The following is a 16,373-nucleotide window of genomic DNA, read 5'->3' on the forward strand; positions in this document are numbered from 1 at the left end:
CTCTAGTGGTTGATATATGGAACTACTGGTTTTTACTGGTTTTTACTTCTATCTTGTTTGATATTTTATTTTGTAAAGATTTTATTTATTCATGAAAGACACAGAGAGAGAGAAGCAGACACAGGCAGAGGGAGAAGCCGGCTCCCTGTAGGGAGCCCAATGTGGGACTTGATCCCAGGACACCGGGATCAAGATCTCAGCCAAAGGCAGCTGCTCAAGCACTAAGCCACCCAGATAACCCTTGTTTGATATTTTAAAATGAGAAAGTACTATTCTTATAATTTAAAAACAAACAAAAGATAGCTATCAGATTTATCTTCCCGCCTCTAAGGAAGAGATCTCTTGAACACAAAATCTCCATGATACCTTTCAGCTATTTTTTTATTATTTTAGTTCTGGGAATTCCAGTTAACACAAACCAGAATTTCTGATGATACTCAAGGGATATGACCTCCTTGACTACGAGTTTAAAAATAATTTGCATAAATCTCTGTGGACTAAAAATATTAACTTTCACACAGCTCTAATGGCAAACAAAAGCAAGGGAATTTTAAGATCTTCCTTAAGCATGGTTGGATATCTCTTTATAACTCTCTACCAGCTCCCACTCTCTCTCTTTTATAAATGGATAAACTGGGAATGAGGAACAAATAGTAACTTCTGTAGGAGGTGGACAGTAAACATTGGTAATTGCAAACATATGTTCAGAAATGACCCAGGATAGTTATGCATCTTATCATGAGAATATCATGTTTTAAAGCAAACATTTTCTTCATCTTCATCTTCTGTGTATACCAAAAACTAAAAGGACTTTCTCAATTTCAGAGTCAACTAAATTTGTCTAAACTGTTGACTAAAAAAAAAAAACCTAGAAAATAAAATAGGCTTCTCGTATAGAAATAAGAAATTAATTCATAGCAGTCTCATAAAGTTCAGATGTATAAATGAAGAAAAAGTTCAATTCATTTGGAAGTGAGAAAATCTGCAAGGATTAAATATTATCTAGAAAATTAGCCACTTTTACCTTCTCACATTAAGAAATGAAAACTAAAAAAAAAAAGAAATGAAAACTAAGAAATTATAGAACTTTTTTTCAAATTCTTATAAATTAGTACATATCAATATAAAAATAAAAATCTTACTTCCTATTTCCAAAACCATCTTTGCTGGAGTCATAAATATTCTTATTCTAAATAAGAATTCTTCATTTATTTTGAAGCTAGGAAGGCAGAGTAAAGAGGAGGAAAGAAAAGTATATTAGAACTAATTAGAACTCTGAAAAGAGGTTGCGAAATAAACACGCAATATTATGTTCCTCCTGCCCCGTTGTATTTTAATCACTTTTTTTTTGTCTTTTTAAGGCTAAACCAATCATACAATAAGGTTTGCAGGTAAGTGTCAAAAGCTCAGCAATCACCAAATGTTTTACAGGCCCAGATTTCCCTTAAGCCTGTAGTAAGTGCAAAGGGCATATTGCATTCTTTCCTAAATGCTTACTATAAATTATCTTGGAGACCTGTCAATCTGGGTATTTGTGAGATATATTTAAATAATGTCTCGTTTGAGACCTATTACCTTGAAATTAAGAGTCATTTCCAAGTCAGAAGTCAGAGGTCATGTCTGGAACAGACACATGTATCCATTTTTAAAGGAGTTAGTTTCATGTTAAGAAAAATCAAAATTCCATTTATTAAGTACATTAAGTCCACAAACCAGTAAATTGCTATTGATTGGTAAGTTAGATAGAAGCATCATTTTACACTGAAAACACTAATAGAGTGGGGTATTATTATTATTATTATTTATTTAGGAATCAAGGACAAAAAGAGTTTCAAGTCCATTTTTTTTTTGCTTCATAGATAAGGAAACTAGTGTCCAAAATGTATTGTATTTAGCTTTTGAGAGCCCTGCAAAATAGTTTTTCATAAATATATACTATAACAAGTGATATCTTTTAATGTTATGTTTTTGACATTTTTCTGGAAATTTAACTTTCTTTAATTAGAATCAATTATACTAGCAAAAACTCAATACATGAGCCCTGAAGTCTTCTCATTATGTCTTCAACATATTGGGCTACCAGAAGGCTTTAAAAATTTAGGTCTGAAACTCTACAGGGCTGGAGAAAAAAATCAAAATCAAATGCTTATGAATGGTTGTTGAAACCATCAGTGCATGGGAAGTAATCTGGTAAGAGTAAATAGAGTGAAAAGCAAGTCAAGCTTCAGATCACAACCTCCAAAAGTTTTTGATTGCTTAACTCATCAGTTTTTTTTTTTAAATGAGGATACACCATCACTATATTTACTTACTTTTAAATCATACTTCATCTTGAGCTAATAACTTTTGTGAACTTTAGCAATTATCTTGTTAGACTGTAATAAGTTTAAATAACCTAACATAGGCCTAGTACATAGTAAGACTCCAATAAATGCTATTTACACACACTCACATTCATACATAATATACCATATGTATACTGTACTAATGTAGTACATACATAATAAAGCCCACATAAAATAAAAATTTGAAAAACCTATACTAGTGCTTGCTTCAGCAGCACATACACTGAAAAAGATACATTAAAATTTATGTATAGATAGAGTTTCTAATACAGTCTTTCCATACCCCAATAGGTATCTTGTAGAGTCCATGGAATACATTTACTCCAGTTTGGAAACCACTCCTTTGGAGAACTCCTATTTAGAGGAACAAGCTACCAAGAGTCGGTAGTATGCTGGACATTTGCATATTTGAAGTTTGCACATTTGAAGACAAACAAATTGTTCACACCTCTTCTCAGTTCAGCATTCAGTGATGTCACATTGGTAGCCTAACATGGACCATGGTGAGAGCACCTATATCATAGGCATCAGAAAACACTACACATTAGGGTTTTGGTGTTTTTGTTTTTCCTCCAGAGATGGTTGTTAGGCATTCATTATCAAATAACTATCAGCATTTTAGAATTAGATTAGGAAAAAAAAAACAAGGACAAGGTACTGTGGAGTTAGAAGATCAAAAAAGGGGAAAGAATTAGAAGGATAAAAGGTCAAAATTGTCAGAAGCTGTGTAGGTGTCACTGGACTTGACAATAGAGTCATTAGTGACTTTAAAAAAACAAAAGTTTCTATAAAGTGGTTGGGTACAACCAGAAAATAGTGGGTTGGTAGTGAATAAAAAGCTAGGAAGAAAAAGAAGACAATGAAGGAAATAAATATAATCAAGCCACAGTCTGAGAAGAAGTCTGAATTATGGAGGTGTTGAGGGCAGAAAGTTTAAAAGGGTCAAAGTTGAAGAAGGTGAAACAGGAATTGAGAGAAGCCAAGATAAACAGTGGCCAGAGCCATAGAAGCCAAAGAGTGGCTATGCGATAAGGAGGTGTATGTTGGTGTGCGGATGGTGATCATGTTTTGTGAGAGGTGGTTACAGGAAGATAAGAAGACCAATTAGAAAGTAGAGGCTGAACCAAGCAAGTGGAGGGTGGAAAATTCTGGAAGGGAGGTGTGAAGGGATTTAAAGAATGGAAAACAGAAAAGCAAGAAGAAAAACACCTAAATTCTAGATTTCTAAATGGACAAGAATAAGTTCAAGAAAAAACATATGCTATTCTAAGGCATTTGCCTCTCCATTTGTAAAGAGTCTATAACTTCATCAAAAGCAATGATGCTTAATTATCTATTGTGGTGACCTAACCACTATTTTATGGTTAAGTTCTCCTATTTTATTTCATTGAGGGGGAAAATTTTACTCTAACCAGGTTATTTTTACACACCAACTTTAAACATTTGGTTGGAAACTACACTGAAAACTACATCTCATTTGTGTGCTGAGCACTTATGAGTCCACTCTACCTGAGAGACTGCTGAAAGCCTGGGGAAAATATTGCACTGATGCCTTTGTAACCAGGACAAAATCACCCTACACAAACACATCTGTCACTTACTTGTTGAAGACAAGCCTTTAATTAATTGGGTTTACAATTTTGTTTTCCTTTTTTATTACTTCTCTTAACCTAATGTTCACCTTCCATGTCCCTAAAAGAAGAACAGGTAAAGGCCAGGTGAAAAATAAACTCCCATAGGCAGTATTTGCAGAGCTGTTTCTGGTAAACAGTCAAACACCAGGTTCTTATATCATCATTTATTTGCACCTGTCTTTAAGCATGACTTTTTGTGCTGCCAGAAGCAATTCTTAATTTCCATCAATAACCTTTCATTTCAAGCATGGCCAGTTTGAATTACAAGTGTGAGAGCTGAGAATCATCTCTTTTGGAAGCTGGAATTGGGCACAGGACCATAACTTAAAGATTAAGCTAAACTCTTAAACTGGACTATACTGGGAAAATTCACAGGGATGTACCCTGGCTATCTGGAGGAGTTTTGCTCTTTACCACATTGTATATGTTTCATTCATGCTGTCAATTGCCCATCTAGAGTTTACTAGACCCCTCGCAAAATGCCTATTAAGTACTCATTAAGATTACAGAAATACCCTGCTGCCTTCTGAGAAGAGGAATTTGGAAGAAAATATTCATTCTGAAATTCTTGCAAGAGGCTAGAAGAAACTCAGATTAGGCAGAGGCAGAGATCACTGACCCATAAATTCTGTTTAATTGCATCTAGAGGCAATACCGAACAATATGTCTATGACTTTAAAATGGGTATCACCTAGACGGAGTACTGCACAGAACATAGTGTTCAATACATACTTTTTGAATGACTGATTGCCTAACCTCAATGATTGAATAAGGCATTAGAAATGTTTCGCTTCAAGAACTCTGGCTGGAAACAAAGGTAAAAAAACGTGACTCAACATGGAAAATATACCAATTCACACCAATTACTAGTAGGAAGAGTGTTCTGTGGAAGAATCATGTGATTAAAAGTGAGTCAATATTAACTTTCAATCTGCTACGATCTGAATAAACATTCTTCCCAAAATTCATATGTTGAAATCCTAACCCCCAAAGGTGGTAATATTACCATCCAATCACTTCCCAAAGGTGGTAATATTAGTAGGTGGGACCTTTGGGAAGTGATTGGATCATTAACAAGATTAAATTCTCTAACAAAAGAGACCCCAAAGAGTTTGCAATGAGAAGTTTGCAACAGGAAAAGGGCCCTTATTGAACCATCCTGGCACCCCGAACTTGGGGTTCTAGCCTCAGAAACTGTGAGCAGTAAATTTCTACTGTTTATAAGGCATTCATTCTTGGTATTTTGTTGTAGAAACCTGAGTGGGCCAAGAAACAATCATAAGAAAGAAAAAAAAGTGATAAAGTAAAGGGAGAGCTTTTTTTGGTTCGTTGACTTCACCTCCCCAGTTTATAGTATGATACCTTTATTATTCCCCTTTAAGAGAAAAACAATTAAATGGAACTGCGTTACTTTCCATTCTTTGTGGTCCCAACTTACTCATTTTGCATCCTCAAAATCACATGCTGGCTTTCAGAAGAGAAATGAAAAATGACTAGAAACAGGTTCTGTCTTCCATTTTTTGCTCAAATGAGTTTGGTTCGATGCTGTTTAGCATACGTAGTGGGTTTAACCAGTGGGATCATGACTCTGCCAAGAACAGTTACATGAATTTTCACATGGCAGTTACATAGTAGAGGCTCCTCTAAGATGTATGCAGCACCAGATGGGGGCAGGGGGAAGGAGCTGAATTCTATGGAAACACTACTGTAGCATATTGTGCTCAGAGATTCCAAAAATAATCCTGCCACAGTTTTTGGCAAATGTAAGCACCTCTTAACATTTAACCTAACAGCTTAATTAAAGAATTATTAAAATTCAGTCTACAAATATTTTCAGCACCTTCTATTTGGTGGAGTCAGTCCCTTCTAAACCATTGATGCTACACACTCACAGACATTTGCTATAGGTATTGTCCTTTCGGTACTGGGACAGATCATACTAGAACACAGCCTGCAGAGCAAAAGGGACTAGAATACATGCAGACCTGGGTAAAGTCAGGGGGGATAATATATAACCAAGTGGTCTGAGGCAGGTTGCAAGAATGATGGAGGGTGGCAGCAAGACCTGAATCACTGCCTATGAAGAACAGGGATCACAGCCATGAAGACAGCTGGGGAGAGACCCTAGGCAGAAAACAAGCAATGCTAACAGAAGCTGTAGAAAGGGAAACCAGGTAGCCGTGCAGAGGGGAGGATGAGCAGGGCAAAAGGATCAGATCTAAGGCCAAGAATTCAGAAGTCCTTAAGGAAATGATGTTTTATTTTATGTATGGACTGCTGCAAAAACCAGCTAGAGTAGCACAAAGACTCTTAAGCCATTAGAACCTTTGCCCATCAAAATTCTGTACCACTTCACATCTGTGCAAGATGTGGAGTATGTTTGATTTGAGACACTGTACACCCTCAGTTCTGAATTTTCTATCTTTATTGCAGGTTCTGCTTAGAGTTTAAATGGGTAAGATCTCTCATCCACTGAAGCCACTATCTTTTTTTAAATCTACTGCAACATTTTGATGAATGTAAGCAAAGAGGAATAAGAAATATGACTTTGGTCAATATGGGAAAAGGGCGATCTGCATATCTTTTTGGTTTTATTCTGTAACTTTTCACAACCTTCTAAAACACTTTAATATTTTGAAAATGACCTGGCATTTCATATCTCAAATAGGATATCATGTTACGATGTATCAATAAAGCCCAGCTAATTATGATTTTGTTTGTTATTCCTATTTTCACTATTGCATTTCTCTATATTAGGGAGCAATCTGAACATAGAAGAAAATATGAATATTGTAGGAAAGGGCAACTTGTAGATTTTTTGATAGGACACTTTACCATAAGGAGCCAAATCCGAAAGAGCTCACTATGCCAAAGATTGTTCCAGAGTTTTCTAAAGTTCACAGATCTAGAGCCATTGATCATTTCTTATTTTTGCTTATTATCTTTTCTTCTCCTTTTTCCCAATCAGTGAGGTAAAGGAAATAACCAAGAAGCATCAGAACACTGTGGTTTTGATAACCACATGAAAAGTGTCACAACTAATAGAAGGGAAGGGAGAAGAAATGGGTAGGAAATAACAGAAAGGGAGACAGAACATAAAGACTCCTAACTCCGGGAAACGAACTAGGGGTGGTGGAAGGGGAGGAGGGCGGGGGGTGGGGGTGAAGGGGTGACGGGCACTGAGGGGGGCACTTGACGGGATGAGCACTGGGTGTTATTCTGTATGTTGGCAAATTGAACACCAATAAAAAATAAATTTATTATTAAAAAAAGAAAAAGAAAAGTGTCACAACTGAGGAAGTCCAGTAGGAATGGATATTTCTGTGGGCTTGGGGTTGGAATAGAAAAGGGGCAGAAATGATAGATTTCTGCACACCATGGAATCAAGAGCCAAGGAAACAACAGATTGCAACCCAAAACTCTGTCCTCAAACTTGAGTTGAATCAAAGCTGACAGTAGCGGGCAGCAGTCACCTCCTTATTCTTCCCTTTTCTTAAAATCAAACATTTTCCTTTTCATGAGGCTGAACCACATCAGCTTCATGAATCACTGCTTTTATCTCCTTGTTATTTCCTTCACCTTTAATATCAACCCTGAGTTTCAAAATCCCATCAAAATTCACTTTGCAAATATCAATCCCAGAGTTAATCCAGATAAGAAAAAGCAATTAAGAGGTGTCTTTGTATGTAACTAAAGTGGGGTGAGGAAATTAGAACTGTGTGAAAAATTAGAGAAAAGATATTATAAACTCTTGTCATGATATACCATGAAATAGCTAGGAAGGGCATTTACAACCAGCTACCAAAGAATTACTTCATCATCCCTTGTCATTTGCTCAAAAAATGCAAACGTGACATTATTACCACAAATATTTTTTCAGCCTTTATTTCTCCAGTTTCAAATCTCCTTCCTCTGTATCCTTACTGGACAGTTCAGTAAATACAGAACAAGAGCTTGACAGGCTCAGCTTCTTTGATTTCTTTGGAATCAAGTTGTCAGAACTTGCCAGGATTGAGTGAGCCTCACCTGCCCAAACACCAACTTAAATAAACTAACAGTGCCTGAAACAAAAGGGATTTCAACCATGAGAAATAAGTAAGCCCATAAAATGGCAGAGACCTAATGCCTACTGCTGCTTAGTCTCATCAAATATTGAAATGTTATCATAGCCTTCACTTCAACTGTCAATGTACATACCTGAGTGTCGGGGGTGGGACAGGGTGGGGTTGGGGTGAGGGGAGCTCACACTCCCCAAAGCAGATACTTTCCAAATGCTGTGTTCTTACATTCTCCACTCATGGCTCAGCCCAGCAGTATACATGAAAAAAATTAAATTGCCAGAACTTCTTTTGCTCTCAGGTACTCCAGAAGAAATGTAAATTAGTGTCTGTCATAAAGTTATGGGGAATGAATTAAAGTCATTAATGCTAACACATTATTCACAAAATGTAACACTTCTTCCAAAGTAGAAACTCAATCAATACAATGCAATAAATCAAACATGATTCAGTACAGGAAGCAACCGATTTCTAGTTCACTTTAAAGGGATTCAGGATAAGGCAGCAGAACAGGTTACTGTTTAACACATTTTTCACATTTTTCACTAAAAATAGATAAAATGTCTAATTTCAGGCTCAGAACAGAATGTGTTTTAATGCAATTTCCTTGAAAATTGCTGTTTCTTGTGCACCTCTGAAAATATACTCAATGTGAATTAATTACCATTGGTTCCTTAGCTTATATTTTAGTCACTACAAAAAAAAAAAGAAAAGAAAAGAAACATGTCCTCTTTGTCTTTTCACTAGAAAAAGTAGTGCCTGTGTCATTAGCATGGTGTGTGGCCCTAGAATCAATGTGATACATGGAAAGTTTTTCTGTAAAACTAGGTTACATAGAACCATAATGTCTTATGTGATTGCATCTCTGAGATATGCAATAACATTTGCTCAGTTTCTTTTGTTTTTCCTGTTAACATTTTCATTTCAGTGTTGCTGATAATTTTCTATTATCTCTGCCTTCTTTATGTTTCTCATGCATTTTCCCTTTCAGATCATCTTGTTGAATTAACTGAACAATAAAACTATATAATATAGTCTTATTATAAGCAGAAGAAAATGAAGATGATCTGATGAGATAAATCACTGAAGGTTAATAGCTTTTTTAAAATCAATCTTCCTTCAAAGGAAAAGGCTAAATGGCTTAGCGGATGAAACACTAGCCTCTCACCTCAGAGACCATAGTTCAAGTCTAAACTGTGAAGCCTGAAGCCACATGTTTACTGGGCAAAGATCAGTCTCTAGTGGACAAAGATCTGCACTGCATGAGTTGGAGGCTGCCACAATAACCCTTGCCCCATGCACCATTGACCTTCGCCAGTGGGATGGATGTGCTTTGTGTTTCCAGGCCATCATGTCCCTTTAGAAACAGTCCAAGTAGATACTAAGGTCACTGTCGAGAAACTATTTCCAGAGCAGCCTCCTCAAATATCACTACCATTGCTGCTTTGCCATCATGCCCCCTTCATTGCCACCCAAATAACCTGGCCTTCCCCTCCTATAGACTGAGTGACACCTTTTCCTGCCAATTAACAAACTAGAACAAACAGAACTGATCACTTGGCTATTTGAGACTAGCTAAGGACTCACTTACCAGAGGATGGCTACTCACATGGAAGGCAAACTTTAATAATTAAATTCAAATACTTTTGAATAAAACAGTGAGGTATAACTACACATGTGTATGTACTCATGTACAAACACGTATATTCCTAAAAGGCTGTGTAGTCATGCTTTAACACATACAACCTGGACCATCCATTTGTTCACATGGATAATTCTCCATTGCTGGCTGTTTGAAGGGCTTCTTTGTGTTCACCCCTTAGTAATGTGTTTTTCAGTTTCCATCCTTCAATAGCATAGTCCACTGCATTTTAAGCCTTCAAAAGAGATATCCAAACAGTTTACAGAACACACATGTGGCACAAATAGCTGTTATTTAAGGAGATTGCAGTCAGCTCGGTTTTATGAGCAAAGATGTGTGTATCAAATAATCCTACTGTAGTGTCCAAGTAAAATCAGCACTTTATTTCACAGTTTTATGGGGAGATATGTTTCCTCTGTGCTTTTATGCATTATGCAATAACCCACTTGAAAATGGAAGCAATGTCTAATTTGGAACCATTTGGACAGGGAATGGTATTTGCATACAATAAGCTGTGTAAGAAAAGTTTAAGAGTAGAATCATATTAAAAATGTCGATGCATCCATGACATTTCCATATTCCTCGAAAATGATTTATTAATGATTGTTGTTTACTGCTAATTCAAACCACCTGCAAATCTCTTTGTTATGATTAAAGTGAGCTTTTTCCCCCCAGGCTGATAGATGGCTCTGTAATTTCGGAGGAAATATGCTAAAGGTCATGAGTTAATACATCCTCTGGTACTTTCTCTTCCCATCCTTGCTTTCCCAAATGGGAGGAAAGCTGTGTTGTATTATTTCCACGTCTTTGTAATGTCCATTCAAAATGAAATTAGAGAGTGCATTAGAAAAAGTATCCGTGTGTACACACAGCAAAACCCACACGTATTCTGTGAGGTCTATTACTAAAATTATACAATTGCCTTTTGAGAAATTTCATACAAAAAAATCCTTCCTTAATAATCTATGAATATCACTGTCTGAATCAAGTATTATTATCCCTTTTAAAATTAAACTATCCACAAAACATGCATTTACTTTCTGCTATACAAAATGCTAATAATGCTTTTAGAATGGTCTTTAAAAAGTCTAATTATATCATTTAAAAACTGAGAGACCAAAGGGCAAGCTAAATTCTCCTAACATAAATCAGACTTTTTTTTTATTTCAATGACTTTAAAAACCTCAAATGCAGTAATTTTAATAGCAATGAAAGAATGAATAAGTCATAACTCCGCTTGATCACATAACTGTCTATAACTGTTATTAAATGCTCCAAAATAAGTGAACTCATTATGTTTCTGCACTGCTTTTAGCTAATCTAAGATTCCGCTCACTTAATCATGCAGAAAAGGCTTCGGTGCAGTTTGAGAACCTCAGCAAGGTCACTTCAATGCCTTTTTTCTGTTCTCTGCTGATCATTTAAGAACAGCACTTTGACCTGAAACGGATGCTGTCTCATATAAGCTTGAAGGTTTAACCCTCCCAGAGCTGCATTTCAGATGTACATTTGCACAGCCTACTGTCATATTTGCTGCAAACTGAGCTTGGTTCTCTTTTCAACAAAGAAGGAAATGCCAATCAGAATCTGTAAATGCTGTGTGCCCAGTGAAACCCCCTCTCGTGATACCTACAGGGACAGAATTCACGACTCTAAAGTACACCACCCTTTGGTGAACAATTTAGGAAGTTTTAATTGGCTTTAAAGGCATGGTGATTAAGCACTTTTTACTATATATTTTTGTCAGGCTATATGTAGGTTTAATGTGGATTATATACCCGTTGAAAGGGAAAATACACAACCCCAGAATATGCCACTTTGGTATGAGGATCCTTTTGAGCTGAAGGCAATCAAGATGCAGCAGACTCAAAACAAACGAACAAACAAAACCCCAAAACCTTTTACTTCTCTCTTAACTACCTACAAGAATTTAGATAGGGGGCCTATCCCAGAAAGAGAGCTATTACCAGAGATAACTTTTATTTGAAAGACCTATCTGTATGGCAGGGCAAACATCTAATTACCAAACAGCTGCTCTTTTTATGTGTTGTGAATTACCCTCCTCCCCTTTGAAGCCCCACACTCTCATCTCATTCTTTAGCTCAGGATGGCATATAAACCTCACTACTCAACTTGCCTTTGAGTCATATCTTTGGGACTCCCATACGAGCAAAATTAAATTTATTTTTCTCCTATTAATTTGTCTTATGTCAATTTAATTGTAGATCAGGCAAAGAACCCATAAAGTAGAAGGAAAATTTTTTCCACCCCTACACTAGCAAAGCAATTCAATTGGAGAAAGCTTGAGGTTTTCCATGCATTTAAGGAGGTCATAGGATAAAGAACATGTACTGACCTCAGTCAGGTTCTGGTTCTTTGCCAGTGAAAGAAATGCCAATTTTAAAGTTGAATAATATTCCTTCATTCTTGTTAAGCCACAAATATGAAAATGAGTATTCTAGGAAGTGTCTTCTAACAGTTGTTTCAAAACCTGGAGAGAGTATTTCCTATTGTTAAACAAAAAAGGAATCTGCTTGTGAAGAGAACCTAAGTGTAGTGGTCTTGAGTACACATGTGGACAAAAAGACAAGATGAAAAGGAAAATGGAAGCAAGAAAAGATATTATGACAAGAAGTTTAAAAAAGAGAAAAGAAGAGAGCAAAAGTGGAAGAGGAGAAAAAAGAACAAGGAGAAGAAAAAGGAGGAAGCTAAAAGGAGATTATTGAGATCAAAACAAGAGTTCTTTAAAAGTATGATTCACTTCTGGGAAACAAGCAAATCAAAGGGAATTTTGGTAATTTGTGGAATCTCCCTGGACGCTGCTAAAAAGGGAAGGACACCTTTTGAATCTTATACTTAAAGTGTGATGCTGGACTTGATGGCTTCCTAGGAGTTATTACCTGGGGCCTGACTTCTGGGAACTTATACTTCAGTTCAGCATAGTCTCTAACTAGCTAAAAAATCTAGTGAAGGACTCAACATACAAACCTAACCTGACTTTTTTGAATGATCATTTCTCAGACTAGAAAACCTAGAAATGAATTTCAATCCTGAATCTTACTCAGACATGTTTAATATTTTTTCCAAACCATCTTGAAGAGTATACACCATAGCAACAAAACTGCGAAGCAGAGATGTACATGGAATCAATACTGAGACACACTAAGTGTGGTATAACTAGTTTCCAATCACTTCGAAAGTCAGATGTGTAGAACTTGTTAACAATGTCAGCTTTCTATCCTGGCTTAAGTGTGTGTGTTCACTAGAGTATGTAAGTCCTTGATCATGAGATCACAGCTGAACAAATTTAACTCTATACAGCCTGCATGCATTAAGCAACCATCATGAATAAGTAATGCAATGTGTAAGATGCCAGGGTGGAATGATAGCAACAGGAATAAGTGTATATCCACTCTACGTTGTATAGAACATACTAGAAGCTAGGGCACTCCTCTGGGAGTCAGAACACCAGTGTACTTTTGTCGGTTCGTGTTCTGACACCAGCAGATATGCAATTCAATTCCGGCATTAACTACTTAGAATTAGCACAAACCCCATAAGTTAAGGGCTCAGTCCTCCATAAAACTCAGTCCTCAGTCCTTCACTTCAGATACCAGGAAATTCTAAGGATTTAGTCTCCTTTTCAGCAACCAAGGCTAAAGGCCAGTCAAATTCTTTATTATAAAACAGTTTATGAAAAAAAAAACAGTTTATATATTCATTTGTTAATGAATTGATACAGCACCTACTTGACAAGGAGTCATGGTAGTCAATAAGGTAAATATCTGAATGCATTTGACATGACCTATGCTCTCTAAGAATTCATAGTCTGTTTGAGGAGGCAAGTCATATACGAATGGCAACAAAACAGGGTAGCCATAAAGAAGGTTCTCTTTACTCATCCATTACTTATTCACAGAACAACTGCAAGCAGATCAGAAATAGCAGTCAGAAGGATTACCTTAAAAAGCTACTTGAGTTTCTTGGAGTAAGTTTCTAGACAGTAGTATTAGGAATATGACAACTTTCCAAACCCTGTACTTATATTAACAGCCAGACTGACAGTGTAGCATGTATCTTTAAATCTTCTGAGCTCTTCCATCCCCCTCTCTGTATCCCATCCTCACCTTCTCCCACCAATGCCACTACATTGTCCCCTCAACTGCAACACACCTAGAATCTGTTGCCTTGCTTTATCATTCCTACGTACTTATTCCTTGTAACCAACTTTAACCAACAAAGATTTATTGAAAATCTATGAGGTAAAAAAATATGGCATTTATAAACCAAAATTTTTCTCTCCTGAAGTCATACACTGGGAGTTAGAAAAAAAAAAAGCCAGTGGCTAAACTGTAATAGTGGTACAATATTAACAGGTGCAACTGATTTGAAGTAGTCAGTACCAAACCATTTGTACCTTCTAAGATTGGTCTTCAGCACCTTGATTCAGTTTCTCAAAGTTTTGCAGAACCCAGGTAGCTCAATGAGATGTTTCCTGAACAAAGGCCTTCCCCATGATCAAAAATGTTTGGAAAAATATAGCATGCTTATATAGATCCCTACAGGATAAGTGTTTCACAATCCTACAGTAGGAGGCATTTTTCACTATTTAACCCAGTGTTTCCCAAATAATTGTTCTCTTGCAAAATACTTAGATAATGTTTTTGGAAAGCCTGCTTCAGTTGAAAAGAATTTTACCCCTCCTGTTAGATCCTTAAAGGAAATATATTTGGAAGTAAATATTCCAGATTAAACCATGTATTATAAAGCAAAATATAAATGTAAGGAATTATTATTATTCTTTGAAAGGAAGATCCAAGTATTATTAACTAGTAATTAAACTAGTGTTCCTATTCATGAAGAATTATTAGCCTTTATTATTATTACCACTAGAAATACTTTTTATAAACTATAAAATGTCCACAGTTAGCAGAAAAAATATAGTTGAGGAGGAAAAAAATAATATAGTCACATAATTACCCCCATCCTATATTTGGTCCTTTCCATGTCTCCAAACATATCTTCTATTTGCATCTGATTAAAGCTGTAGCTGGGGATGTGTCACATGTGTCTGTTCAGTTCCACTGGAAATACAGCCAAGCCTCAGACAGAGTCCTTGTCTTCAAGGAGCTCACAGTGAGGGGAGGAAAAGAGATCCACATGCATGTAACGTCCACATTGGATGGGAAGAGATAATTCAGAGACAATAACAAAGGAGAGAAAGCTATAGGAGAATAACAGCTCAAATGAAAAAAAATGAAGATGAACAAAGACCCAGAGGGGGAAATCTGTTGGACCAAAGCAGGGGAACTCCTTTAGAGGCATTGGTGGTCAACACTGGAGAAAGTAAGCCTGGAGATGTGACTGTGTACCACTTCATGAAGGAGCTTCTGTGTCATGCTGAAGAGGGACTTCTCTATGCTCTGGGACTGGGTCTCCAAAGGGACATACAACGATCATTTGGAGATTAGAAAAAAAAAATAGAATTTCTGATTATATTTAGCTTTATTCCGTGCTTTTTAAATTATCTGTATATCTGTTTTTTAAAGCATTTAATACACTACTACTTGGCATGTGGGTATTTATAACTAAATAAATATAGATATATTGGCGTGCGAAATGCTTGAGTTTTTTTTCTTCACTGATAAGAGTAGGGTCAAATAGACTGAAGACTGTTTTCTAGGCAATATGGAGCTTATGGAGGGTTTTAAATATGGGAGTTAACTCACACATGGAGTTCTAAGTATGGGAATTAAATTTATATTTTCAATAGATCAAAGTTTATTTTATGGATTCACTGGAATCCTTGTCATCTACTATTCATTATGAAACAAAATTTAGTATAAAGGGATTCTGTGCTTAGCTTCTACCTCCTCCATATGCGTCTTCAATACCATCAGTGGAGTGAATTTTCCAAATGCAGATATTATTATGCAAATTCCCTTGTTTAAAATCCTTCAATGGGTCCCCATTGCCTCTAGAAGAAAATTCAAATTCCTTAGGAGAAAGTATCATGCTGTCTCTTATCTCTGAGCAGGTAAAGTACTTTAGGGATAGAGAGAGTTAGGTCCTTATTTCGAACGCCTTTAGCACTTATTCTGCCCGGGACTGTGGGGTTGAGTTCCTGCAAGTGGAGATGGCTAGCATTAAGTGATCAGGTGTTTAGTACCATCCCCCCAAAACCTCCAGCCCCCATCCTTCCATAGTCAGGGGAAGCCCAGAGCCTGGGGAAGAACATGGTACACTATACACAGTCCTTTTGAAGGTTTGACTAGGGACATTCACAACTCTACAGAATGTTCAGATCTTACTGGGCTTCTGAACCAGTGCCAGGAATGGCAGAAGCAGGTCTTATTAAGCTTTGGAAAACCAGGCACCTGCTTGAGTCTATTTCACATAACTAGTTCACTGATGAATGAATTATTTCCAGTTTACTGTCACTGGTGTCTTCTCTTGAGACAAAGTGATGGACCTTCTCATGACTAGCCACTTAGGCACCCAGGCCTAGCTATTGTACTTGATCTGCAGGAATTTTGATGAGACCAGGAGGGCTCAAGTGACCATTATAACCTTCCTCTAAACAGTGGTAAACCTTAACAGTCCACGTCTACTTTGACAACCCTCCTCGTTGCCATTTTAATGACTTACAAAGATGAGCTTTTATTTGCTACCTACTCTAACTCCAGTGTCTTTT

General features: G+C 36.7%; 1 pseudogene; it reads left to right on the forward strand.

Moving 5' to 3' along the window:
- The window catches only part of LOC129504107 (tropomyosin alpha-3 chain-like), a 185,698-nt pseudogene that overhangs the window by 51,769 nt on the left and 117,556 nt on the right, over nucleotides 1–16,373 (forward strand).

This window comes from Nyctereutes procyonoides, unplaced genomic scaffold, assembly GCF_905146905.1.
Source record: "Nyctereutes procyonoides isolate TBG_1078 unplaced genomic scaffold, NYPRO_anot_genome, whole genome shotgun sequence".
Lineage (NCBI taxonomy): Eukaryota > Metazoa > Chordata > Mammalia > Carnivora > Canidae > Nyctereutes > Nyctereutes procyonoides.